General features: G+C 44.4%; 1 protein-coding gene across 2 annotated transcripts in view; it reads left to right on the top strand.

The window, feature by feature from the left end:
* Positions 1-10,612: 10,612 nt before the first annotated feature.
* Positions 10,613-12,371, top strand: part of KCNJ15 (potassium inwardly rectifying channel subfamily J member 15) — a 45,469-nt gene continuing 43,710 nt past the window's right edge. For both annotated transcript variants that reach the window (XM_004594110.3, XM_058661626.1), the window contains exon 1: positions 10,613-11,059. The gene's annotated coding sequence lies outside the window, so the exon portion shown is untranslated. The remainder of the gene's footprint in view (positions 11,060-12,371) is intronic.

Below are 12,371 nucleotides of genomic sequence, written 5' to 3'. Positions count from 1 at the left end.
TAATAATATGGGAAATAGAGTGAGAGTCGTGAAGCTGTGGTATCTGCCCTGGTCTCCCTGGCAGGAACTGCCGTACTTCTAGGAAATGCAAAAGCTTAGGTATTTTCAGGCAGTGCAGGGTCTCTGTCCAAGGATGGGGTTGTACAGCTTTATTCCTCAACTCAAGCACCAGGGAGGAAATAAGAGCAGGTGCTAGAGCAAACATTTACACAGGATCATTTTCGGATATGACTTCCTGCTAAAGGAAAGAGCAGTCCATGGCTGAGTACAAGGGGCAGGAATGGCATCTTGACCTTGGCCACCTTCATCCAAATGTTCTCTGATAGAAGACAGTTGGTGTCAGGCACTCCCACCTCTCCTTCATCCCCGCTGCATAAGAACCCCAGGAGATCAATTCATTCTAACACAATTAAGCCATTTAAAAAGGAAACATAATGATGTCTGCCCAAGAAATCACTTTGAGTTTGAACGGATAATCAAAGTGGCACACTTCACTGGTGATTTGTGTTATTGACTGTGTGATACACCGTAATGATGCACCTTTGGAGAAGGGAAACGAGTTAGGACAAGCTTTCATTGTTTAGTGGAAGTTCTCCAAGGAAGGATGTTTGGAGGAAAGCAGTTGAAAACTCACCTCTCCTGGGTGACCACCATGGCAAACTGGGTTTTGTTTTATGATCTCAGTTTTAATTCACACATACTTTTTCTACCTTTTGTTCTTCACCAAAAGGAGAAGAACAATGAAAAAAAATACCTTTTCATTGGGCATTCTTTGTTTTTCTGCTGACATCTCTACAGGCACATTTGGTAGGATGAAGTTAAAAAGACAGAGTGTATGACCATGGACAGCTTTCCCTTCCAGTCCTTTTTTGTTTGTTTACAACAGCATTGCTTGAGAATTTTCTGGCTATTGTTCTTTTAGCTAGCATCTGAGGTATGTAAGGAAAAGGCTGAGTTTCGTATATTCATGTTGCTCCTTTAGTGTGAAATTTTTCTGATTTGTGACAGGTCAGTTGATATCTTTTGCTTTGCATCATTTAGCCAATTTATAGGCTCAGTTTTCTCATAAAACCCAGCATATTCGGTAAAAAGTTATAATTATGCAAGGGGAAGCTTTCAAAGTGATAGACTTAATTCATCTTACTTCTGAGATGAGAGCTAGGGCTTCCAGGCACTCTACGTGAATGCTGTGTGGAGTTAGGGTTAGTGGTGCAACATCAGTGTGTAAATGCCACGGTCATAGGGAAGAAAAGGGTGTTATCCATGCTAAGGAGTTGAAACATCATGTGAAGAAATGTCAGAACAATGAGCCCTGTGTGCGGCGGGGGTCCTTGGATTGTTTGGCGGGTCTAAGTGATGAATGTCAGTGCTTGTGTCCAGCAGGTGGATTCACACACACAGCCTATCCATTGGTACCACCAGTACCCCCAAAGAACTGCTGCAACATATGGTTATCACCAAAGACCACTCACCAAAATATGAAAGAGGGGAAATATAGAATGGTCTCCTAGTTTTTTTCTTCTTTTGTTTAATCTTTGAAAATGTTCTCTCACAATCCTCAATATTATAATTTAAACATTATAAAATCCTGCCTTGGGATAGGGTAAGGACACATTTAAACAGATGGAGAAACATTAGCCAGTGAGGTCACATTCCAGGAAATAGGAGAGAACAGAACAAAGGCAGAGGGACACCTGGAGACTGACAGACACAGGAAAGCAGAGAACACAACAGTCTGGTGTTGCAGTGACCAATAACCCAGCAGCATTCAGCAAGCAGCGATCTGAACTACACAGGTGGCTGGAACTCCACCAGCAAAAAGGTGGGGAGGGGAGATTGCTAGGAGCTCAGGGGGTGAACCCAGACAAAGAACTGCGCGTCCTGCTGGCTTAATTTTACCAAAAGCAAAGACAGAGCAGCAGATCTCAAGCAGGTGGTACAGGAACAGGGTGGATTTCAGAGTTTAATCCACCCCCTAGAGTCAAATCAGATGCCATATTGTTTAAAGAGATAAAGGCTATGGGGCAGAATTATGCATGCACTGATCTGGGAGTAAACTCATCTCTGGCTCAGTGAATTGTAACATCGTGGTATCCTACAGGTTCCACACAAAATAGTCCCAGATAACTCCCAGGTCTGACAGCCAGCAGATCAAGAACTCTAGCAGTGGCACATCAGATGTCATTTTGTACAGAGTGGCAAAGGCTTTTAGGCTGCAAAGACAAGAGTAAGCTGTGCATGTGCTGAGTTGGGAGCAAACGCACTGAGCTCAGTGCATTACACTGGTCCCACGGAGAAAATAATACCTACTTTGCCATCATGCAACTCAAAACAGGTCCTCAGACCCAATGGCCAAAAAGTTCCGGCAAGATAAGCACCACCAACAGCCTAGCTATATTAGGAAAATTGATGTCTCCCTAATCCTGGGAACTGCTCGAACCAGAGGTGAGACAAAGGTTGTACAGACAATGGTGCAGCTTCAGCATGGTATCACATGAGGTGGAGAGTGGTGAGCCAGGAACTGGGAATACGGAGACCATGGTGGAAATCTAACATAAGCACCCAGACTGGGAACTCGCTGGAGGGAGTGGCACAACTGACTGCAAACAAAGAACCATGTACCAACCACAGTAAGTAAAACAGAATTGTAGACCTGTGGATTACATGGTTTAGAAACCTGCCCCAAGGAGAAGAATCTGATAACTAGAAGTTCAAATACCAAGATCAAGTGAGACAAAAGCACAGTGAATATTACTGAAGACTCCCTTGCAAAGGAGCAAAAGCCTTTGCCAACCTCAGAGTTAATTGAGGAAGACATTGAGAAGATGGGGGATACAGAATTCAGACAACTCATTATAAAGATTCTTATGAACAATGATAAGCACATACAGGAGCTCAAGGAATGTAAGGAGTTTGCTACACAGGAGAGAGTAATACTGAAACAAATTTAAGCCAAATTATTGGGAATCAGTGATGTAATACAGCAAATTATAAATTCAGTGGAAAGTCTCCAAAATAGAATGAATGAGACAGAAGAAAGAATCTCAGAATTAGAAGAAATCTCTTATCACAATGGGAAAATAATCAAAAAGCTGAAAGCAGAGCTGAGTCAAGCTAAAAAAAGGTATTCAAGGATTAAAAAGACACAATTAAAAGACCAAATATAAAAGTTATGGGAGTCCCAGAAGGTGCAGAAAGAGAAGCTGGGTTTAAGAACTCATTTAATGAAATAATGAAGGAAACTTTCCTCAATCTGGGGAAAGAATTGGGAAACAAGATCCAGGAAGGGCACAGAACTCCCAACAGGCTTGACCAAAGCAATCTGCACCATGACACATGATAATCAAGCTCTCTTCAATCAAACATAAGGAACAGATCTTTAAACGTGTTTGTGAAAAAAAAAAAAACTAAATTGACATACAAAGGAATGCCAATTAAATTCACAGGAGACCTCTCACAGGAAACTCCATGGGCCAGAAGAGAATGGAGTGACATAGTCCAGATTCTAAAAGAAAAAAATTGTCAGCCTAGGATAACGTACCCAGGAAAGCTTTCTTTTGTCTTTGAAAATGAAATAAAATTCTTCCACAGTCAAGAAAAGCTAAAAGAATTTGCCTCTTCCGAACCTGCCCTACAAATGATACTTAAAGATGTTCCCTTGACAGAGAAAAAGAATAGCACCCATCAAAACCAAAGGCAAATATGAAGAACATCCCAGTGAAATAACAAGAGAAGACTAAATCAATGTACAACCCATTGCTAAAATGACAGGACCAAAGTAACACCCACACATATTAACCTTGAATGTAAACAGCTTAAACTCATCAATCAAATGTCATAGATTAGTAGACTGGATTAAAAAACAGAACCCTGTTGTTGCCTACAGGAGACATATCTCACCAGCAAAGATCAATGGAAACCATATCTCATTAATTTTGATGGTTTTACTTTTAGTTTCATCTCTCCAAAACACTTTCTCATTAAATTCCTCACTGACTCGTAGATCATAGAGTGGCATCATTTTCTTCTTCAGGAAGGCTCTTGATTTTCTTTTTCGTTTCTTTCGCAACACATGAGTCATTCAGTAGCATGTTATTTAACTTCATGGTGTTGTTAGTTTCTTTTTCCTTCCTGTTGTTGATTTTGTTTTGTGACTTTTCATTTAAGGGATGTATAGAAACTATAATGGAGAGTATCATATCTAGCAGCATGTTATTTAACTTCATGATGTTGTAAATTTCTACTTTTCTTCCTCCTGTTAATTTTATATTGTGGCTTTTCATCTAAGGGGATGTACAGTAACTGTGTAATGGAGACTATCATATCCAGATGTGAGGATACAGTGGAGTGTGTGTCTATCTCCAGACTAAAGACGAACTCTCAATGAAACCGATTACTGTATCTTGGCAATAGGATGCTGGACTCTCTGCGATTGTCCATGCCCACCATGATGGACACATGACTGTTTATAAAGAACTATAGTATTGTAATAATATAGGGGAACTCAGTGATGGGGGAGGGGATTGGGAGAGGGGATTTGGGAAGAGGATAAGGGAAATCCCAGGTTCTATGGAACTTTATCATAAAATGATAATAATAATAGTAGTAATAATAATAATAATAAAAACTACTGGGACAATTTTTTAAAGCCTGCCTTGCAGTGTTAGGCTAACCCTCTGTGTATTTGGTTATGTGGAGGAGATAGGACTGGTGCCTACAGATATCCCAGGGTCTGGCCCAGGAGGTCACCTGCATAGTTGACTCAAACAACAGGAAGTCAGCAAAAGAGGTGAGCTCATGGAAGCTGGCACAGAACACATTGCCAGATAAATGATCCTGCCAAGCTTTCAAGGGAAGGTAGGCTCACTCTGGCTGCAGTAGACTGAAGAAGGTAACTTTACCCTGTAGATGTTGTTTTTCTATTTGTCGGCTTATGCCATCCAAAGGCAAAAACAGTCATTATCCTGGTGGGAATTTCTTTGGTAGGAATTGCCACAAAACCTCTCACTGAGTGAAAGTGTCTGAAGCAAACCAAGCAGGAAGAAGCTGTGCGAATGCAAGACCTGGTATAAGGTGGCGTGAATGACAGGTAAACCAACAAAGTCCAGTTGGCATCAGGCAAAGGAAACTGAATCACCATTGGGTTAATGCCAGTGGGCACTGCTTGCTGGAACCATGTTGGTGATACAAACACAGAACCACTGACTAATGGTACTCTCTACCAAGAGAGCTTGAGATTTGTACAGCTAACATTTTAGGGACACACGTACACCATTTGGTAGAGGTACATCTTCAGGTTGCTCAGCAAGTTGTTGTTGAGGGCAAGCAAGCATGAGTGCTTTCATTCCAAATTCATTTCTTGACATGTAATAGCTGAGAACAACAAAACTGGAAAATGCACAGGGTGAAGAGACTGGGCAATGAATGGAGGAGGTGGGACTGCTACTGTTAGAACCAGGCCAGGGATAGCTAAGTCACTGCTTAGGACTCCCTCATCCTACTTCTGAGTTCCTGGTTCAAGCCCCAGCATCTCTGTTTCTGACTCACCTTCCCGCTAAGCACTTGGGTCCTTGCCACCTGTGTGGGAGATCTGGCTTGGATTCTGGTTTTGCCTTTGTCCTACTTTGGCCCTGGAGGGTGAAGGCATTCTGGGGAGCAAACCAGTGAACAGGAACTCTCCCTCTGGCTTTCAAAAATAAAATGAAAAAAATATATATTACAAGTACGAAACAAAATAAATCCTAGAATCAGAGTAATCCGGGGGAAACCAGGGTGGATCGTACCTTGACAGAAAGCTGACTTGGAGTAACATTGCCAGGAAGGGATTTTCACACTTTCAGATCATTTGTGTGCCATCTAACAACAGATAAAAGCCTTCCTGAGTGGACGCTTTGGGACTGGGGAGGGAGGCTCGGTGCTGTCTGCATCCCACTTACTTCTGCCAAGGGAAGGAGGGGCCTGAAGGTGGCAGGTCAAGGGTCATGGGGGATTCTTACACCTAAAGCTACCTACCTTCTCATTCATGCTGCCTCAACTCTGAGGGGCTAAAATTAGAACTATGTCACTTCTGTTCAGCTGTCCAGAGACCAAATCTCCTGGCTCTTTTAATCTTTGCTGAAATAATCTTGAGTTATTGACTCTGTTCCTTTTTCCTGAAATTAATGTCTACAATCTTTCTTTATCTCCACCTGTGGACTCCTGGCAGGCTGAAGTCAGCTTGCTCCCTTTTCTGGAAACTTTCAATATTCAGGGCAAGGGTCAGTGCCCTCCCTAGGGACTTCTGGAACATGTTGACCCTCTAGCTTTTCTCACACTAAATGGGCCACTGTGTGTCCATCTTTCTGCTGAGCTGTAATGAGGTTGTGGGGTTGCTGTAACTTCCCAGACAGAAGGTGCCCAATCCAGTCACTTATCAAACTCCATGGACATGATGTCAATAACAAAGGGTCCTTCTGGTGACAAGCAAGCCCTGCCAGGAACATGTGGGTGCAGGGAGCAAATGACAGCATGCACCTCGTATGCAGACTATCCCGGGATCAGTGCTGAGCTTTCTTCTGGTTGGGTTGGGGAAGGTTGCTGGGGGATGCTGAGGGACTATGATAAGGTGCCATTCCAGCCCCCAAGGGGAGTAAATCCTGGTGGTATCCACAGGATCTGTGATAGTAACTGAAGCTGTTGGGAAATCTGCTGGAGCTTCCGGCTGCCCCTCCAGCACTTCTGAGAGCTACTTCTGCTTGTGAATTCTTCCACCTTTGTCAGACTGCCTTGGGTTGAAGGGACATTTTGGGTGCAGAAGCAGTAAGCTGGAAGACTGTGTGCCCCAGCTGTTCTTGTCCACTTGGCCAAAAGCTGCCTCAGGCAGGTCCTGGAGAACCAGCTTCCATAGCTAGGAGGTCATTTTCAGGCCACAACTCCTTCCCCGCCCCACAGTCCACTCCAGGGTCTGGGCCTCAGCATTTGCCGCCTCACATTGTGCCCTGGCTTTTCCAACCCTGACTTGTTTCCCCTATTCTCTTTCAGGATCCTTCTAGAAGCCATTCTTTGGTAAATTATCAAGCACCCTTGTCTGGATGACTGCTTCTAGGGAACAGATCTCAGGAGGGTACCTTGGCTCTGTGAGTTCCTAAGGCAAGCAGCTTGCTAAAAAGGCTCACAGTTAGTGGGTCCCCATCTCGGGCCCCTGGAGCTTTGGAAGCATGGAGATGGTCACACGTCACTCTCCTGGGAATGAATTCCTTTTAGGGTGGTGGTGCTGGGTGTATTTTCAATGCCATCCGGAGCCTACTGGCCATGTATTACCTGACCTGGCTGGGGAGGGGGTCTGCCAGCAGGTGGATTTACAGGAGTGTCTAACGAGGTTCTCAGAACCAACCTTGGCCCTCTGTAAATGAGTTCATAGCTTACTCAACTTAACAGAATACAGTCACAGGTAATGTGTTTTTTACACTCACCACATTTCAATGTTTTTTTTTTTAATGTCTCAATACAGCACTTTAGTATGTGTGTGTTTTGGAAGTTATTCTCAGGAAATGGGTCTCCTGAAAAAAAGTTGTTTCTTATGAATGTTCCTCCAGAACTTTGGATAAACCCAGACTTCGGATGAATGCTCTAGTCACATATGACACATGTCAAAGTCTTGTTCTCAATTCAATGGGAGAAAGGGAGGAGGAAGCAAGGTAGATGGGGAGGAAGGGTGATTTATGGGCAAATCCACATGGGTGGCTCTTTCCGGTTGAAGGACAAGCAACACTAATATGCTCATTTTCAGAACGGTCACTGTGTTGTTGCTCATGGTCTCCTAAGTCACTTCCTTGTCACTACGCCCTAGAATCACACAGTGAAGCGCAGCTTACATAGAAACACATAGTGAATGAGAGGGAAATTCAGGAACAAAAAATACTGTTTTGTTCAAGTTTAATAGTTTGTTCTATTTTCATCAGTTAGCTTCAGAAATTTCCAGGAACATTTGGACAGATTGTCCAATTATTAAAACATGTGGGACAAAATGTTTCCTCATGACAAAGATCTACTAGGAGGCTTGTTCTAGAACATCTTCCTCCATCCTTGGCCTGCATTCTTCAGGTCGCATCTCCCGTGAGATCTGTCAGCTCTGATCAAAGTCGTGGATATGAAGAAGAAAGCTCAGGACGAGGTGGCCAAGTGACCGTCAGTCTCTGAACACCCACCTTTCCTAATGTCACCCTACTGCCCTGTACTCATTCTCCCCACTGCCTCAGAGGCTGCTGCGACCCAATATCAGCTCCACTCTACGGCCACGCAAGAACTGAAACCTGCAGGGATCTTAAACCATGAATATAATCAACACAGTGTTCTTGCTTGGCGTTTCAAAGAATACACACTGAGATGGATGCCTGCAATAGACTAATTCCAGAAAAAAAATGTAGAATAATGAAAAACCACGTCCTCAGAGGGAGAAGAACTTTTCATTACTTTGTAGCTCTGTGATGCCAAGGGTATCACTTACCCTCTCCGACTGTTATTGTAGCAATTAGGACACTTTGGGCCTTAGCATCAAAATAGCACCATTTCTGAAAGAGATAGCAAGCTGGGAAAGAGTGTCCAAGGGCAAGGCATGGTAGCCTAGGGGCTAAAGTCCTCACTTTGCTTGTGCCGGGATCCTACATGTTTTATATCCTATATGTTCTATATGGTTCTAATCCCAGCAACCCTGCTTCCCATCCAGCTCCCTGCTTGTGGCCTGGGAAAGCAGTTGAGGACAGTCCAAAGCCTTGGGACCCTGCACCCGTGTGGGAGACCTGGAAGAAGCTCCTGGTCCCGGCTCCTGGCTTCAGATCAGCACAGCTCCTGCCATTGTGGCTGCATAGGGAGTGAATCAACAGAAGAAAAATGTCCTCTCTGTCTCTCCTCTCTGTATATCTGACTTTCCAATAAAAAAAAGAGTATTCAATAAAGTTGAAGCTTTAAACGCTCTCAAATGCAGGAATTCAAGTTGAATTGCAGTGAACAGTATTATTCACTTATTTCCACCTACTTGACAAAGGTTTAAATGTTTTATTTTTAAAAAGATTTACTTTTTTGGAAACACAGATATACAGAGAGGAAGATCTCCCATCCACTGATTCACTTCCCAATTGGCTGCAACAGCTGGAGCTAAGCCAATCCGAAGCCAAGAGCCAGGAGCTTCTTTTGGGTCTTCCTCGCAGGTGCAGGCTCCCAAGGCTTTGGGCCATCCTCCACTGCTTTTCCAGGCCACAAGCAGGGAGCTGGTTGGGAAGCAGGGCTATTGGGATTAGACTTGGATCCCATATGGGATGTTGGTGCATGCAAGGCGAAGACTTTAGCCACTAGGCCATCATGCCTTGCCCAAAATATTTTGTTTATTTTAAAGGGAAAAAGAGAGAGATGGAGGGAGTTATCTCCACCTGTTTATTCCTTTCCCAAATGCCTGCAACAGCCAGGCTCGGTCAGGCTGAAGCCAGGCTCGCTCTGGATCTCCTATATGGGTGGCAGGGTCACAGTACTTGAACCATCACCTGCTGCCTTCCAGGCATGTTCATGGGAAGCTGGGTTGGAAGCAGAATTGGAACCCCAGGTATCCAATGTATGATGAGGGTGCTCCGAGTAGTGATTTAACCCACTACAGCAAAATGCCCACCCAGTAAATATTTCTTTTGAGGACTTACAACATGCCAAGTAATACTGGTTAGTTGCTTGGTGGTCCAAACAAGAGAAGCTGGGTTCCACAATGCAGCACAGACCATGCATAATAAAGCTGGGACGCTCTCAGGTGATGGCCAGTGACATATAGAAAAAAAAAATGAGCATTGAATCTGAGTTGGGTCAGGGCCCTACTAGCTGGAGACCTCCCGTGTGAGCCAAAACCGGAATGATGCTGTGGGGTTGTGTAACTGAAGGTCACTCAAGACCAAGATGTATTTGTAGGGTATGTATGAGGGGGTCATTGCCTCCTGTGATGGGCAGCTTTGGACCAGTGTGGGCACAATTCCTGGGGAGAACCCTTGGAAGCATACAAGCAGTCTTAGGAATTACTAAGGTCCACGTGTACTCTGCCATGAAAAGCCAAGGAAAGCACATGTGCCATGAACTGGCCTCTGGACGTGGTGACTGTGAGAGCATGTGCCTGTGTCCCAGGAAGCTCTCCAATCCCAGAGTCCAAAAGATCTCCCCCCAGTTCTCTGCTTGCAGCCTGGAATTCTCACCACATCTCATAAAACTCCCTGACTCTCCAGAGAACCCTCAGACCCAAACTCCATGAGCCACAAGAGCCAAGTCTTACCGACATCCCTCCAACTTCTGTATGTTGTTTTCATGAATGAAAACAGAAGTGATAGAAGTTATTGATGGGGCCAGGATGGCAGAGAGCTACAGCCAGGGGTTCTGTGCCATATTCTTACGAAGCTCTGTTCTGTTAAGATGTGGGCGGGTGCCTTCGTCTTGCATGGCACAGGAGGCAGGGGTTTCTGGTTCAGCTTCAGACTGGAGGTGGGGAGAGGGAAGAGGAAGAAAGATCCTGAGAGATAAAGGAGAACTTGTTAGAAAAGATAATACAGTTATTTATCCTTTGCTTAGGCAAAGGGAACCTTTAGAGAGGCTTTGCTAAGAGTGGCCCAAGTTTTTCAGAGATTAATTGGCATTCTTTAAAAGGGCATCAGCTTGCTTTTGCACAGGTGTTCAGGACCCTCAGGAGTGGGTGCCCAGCTGAATCCTGGGCTGTGCATTTCCTGAGGGCTTAAGGCAGGCACGGATACCAGGGACTCCCTTCTCAGATTCTCTCTGTGTCTCTCACTTTCTCTCCTCTCCTCCCTCCCTCTCCTCCGTCCCTCCCTCCTCCGCCAATCTCTCCCAATCTCTTTCTTTCTCTGTTCAGTTCCTTCAGGTAATTCCTACTCAAACTTGCACCAACTTGTTTTTGACTGACAGTGAGCAGTTAGAATGTGTTCTTTCCTCTGAGAAGCCGTAAGCACCTACTCCCAAGACAACCTGCACCGAGGGCTCATCTCTGCCTCGTCTCAACTTCACTTTCAGCTAGGACTCTGCACTCCGCTGGGCTTTGCAGGTAAGAGACACACGCTTATGTCAACATTGGAGCCTGGAGCGCACTGCGGTGTGTTTGAAAAACTTTACTTCTAAAGGTAATGAAAAAGTTGTGATTCTTTTAAAACTTACTTAAATCATTCAAGACATCCAGGCATATCTTGGGGGAATTTATAAGTACTGTTTGCATGTGGAAAACGGGTTTTTCCTTAATGATGGGACAAAAAAAAAGTGCTTTATTCTTGCTGTGAAATAATATCCAGATGTTGTCTTGTTTGCTGTGGGTGTCGGGGCTCTAGACCACAGGAGAAAAGTGACTTAGAGTTCTCATCACAAGTGCTTTTCTACCGTAGCGTCTGCTCAAGCAAGCGTGTGATCGATTTCCAGCAATTACAGAGTGCTTTGGCTAATTCTCTAGCCGTGATTTTTCCTTTGTCAGTGAGGAAATGAGTTTAGGTGGCCGTGAGGCAAAACCTCATTGGAATAATTTAAAATCTGCTACCTATGTATATAGGACGACATAAGTTATACAAGTTTTCTGTGGTATAAGGAATGTAAACAATTCTGACTTTAAAAAAAAAAACATTTGGAAACTTGTTCACAGCCCATGGGCAGCGCTTCGGGTAATCTGCGTATAATTTCTCGTGAATTTAGGCTATTCTCAGGTATTCTATGTTATGCTACTGCTCCTGTAAAACTCCTCTCGTGTCCCTTTCAACAAATCCACCGAGAGTGACCACAAGGAATCGAGACCTTGGGGCCACAATTTCTTGGAGCCACAAAGGAGAAAACACAAAACTGCAGGAGTTCACATTTCTCTCAGCCGCAACGTTTTAGTGCACTTCTTTTCATATGAATGTGGCTTATTCTTCCTCCTCCCCCTGCCCCCCTTTGACTCTAGGGGAGGATTTTGAAACAAAAAATACACGCACACACACACACACACACACACGTACATTGTCAATGATTCTTTCTTTGCAACCTCAAACTCACACAATCAACTGTTGTTCCAATCCTTCCCTGCTGTGTCCTCTTGTATGCGTGTTCATACAAATATGCCATGATTAGGTATAGCCCTAAGTGATCGAGCCTGTCTGATCAGAAAATTCCCTAAAGCTCCCAACAAAAGCTCCCCACGAGGCTTTCACACATCTTTCTATGTGCAGGTGAGTGACTACCTGCTCGGCCATTCAATACTCACCTCAACCACGGGGCTCCCGGCACTGTTTGCACGATACCTTCCTGGGGCTGTGTCTTCCAGCAGCTTTGCGTCTTGCTTAACAGTAGTTGACATAACTGACTGGCCTTGCAGGAAGCCGCTTGGAGGTCGTGTG

Source organism: Ochotona princeps, chromosome 3, assembly GCF_030435755.1.
Source record: "Ochotona princeps isolate mOchPri1 chromosome 3, mOchPri1.hap1, whole genome shotgun sequence".
In the NCBI taxonomy this organism is placed as follows: domain Eukaryota; kingdom Metazoa; phylum Chordata; class Mammalia; order Lagomorpha; family Ochotonidae; genus Ochotona; species Ochotona princeps.
This window is presented reverse-complemented; position numbering and strand designations above follow the sequence as displayed.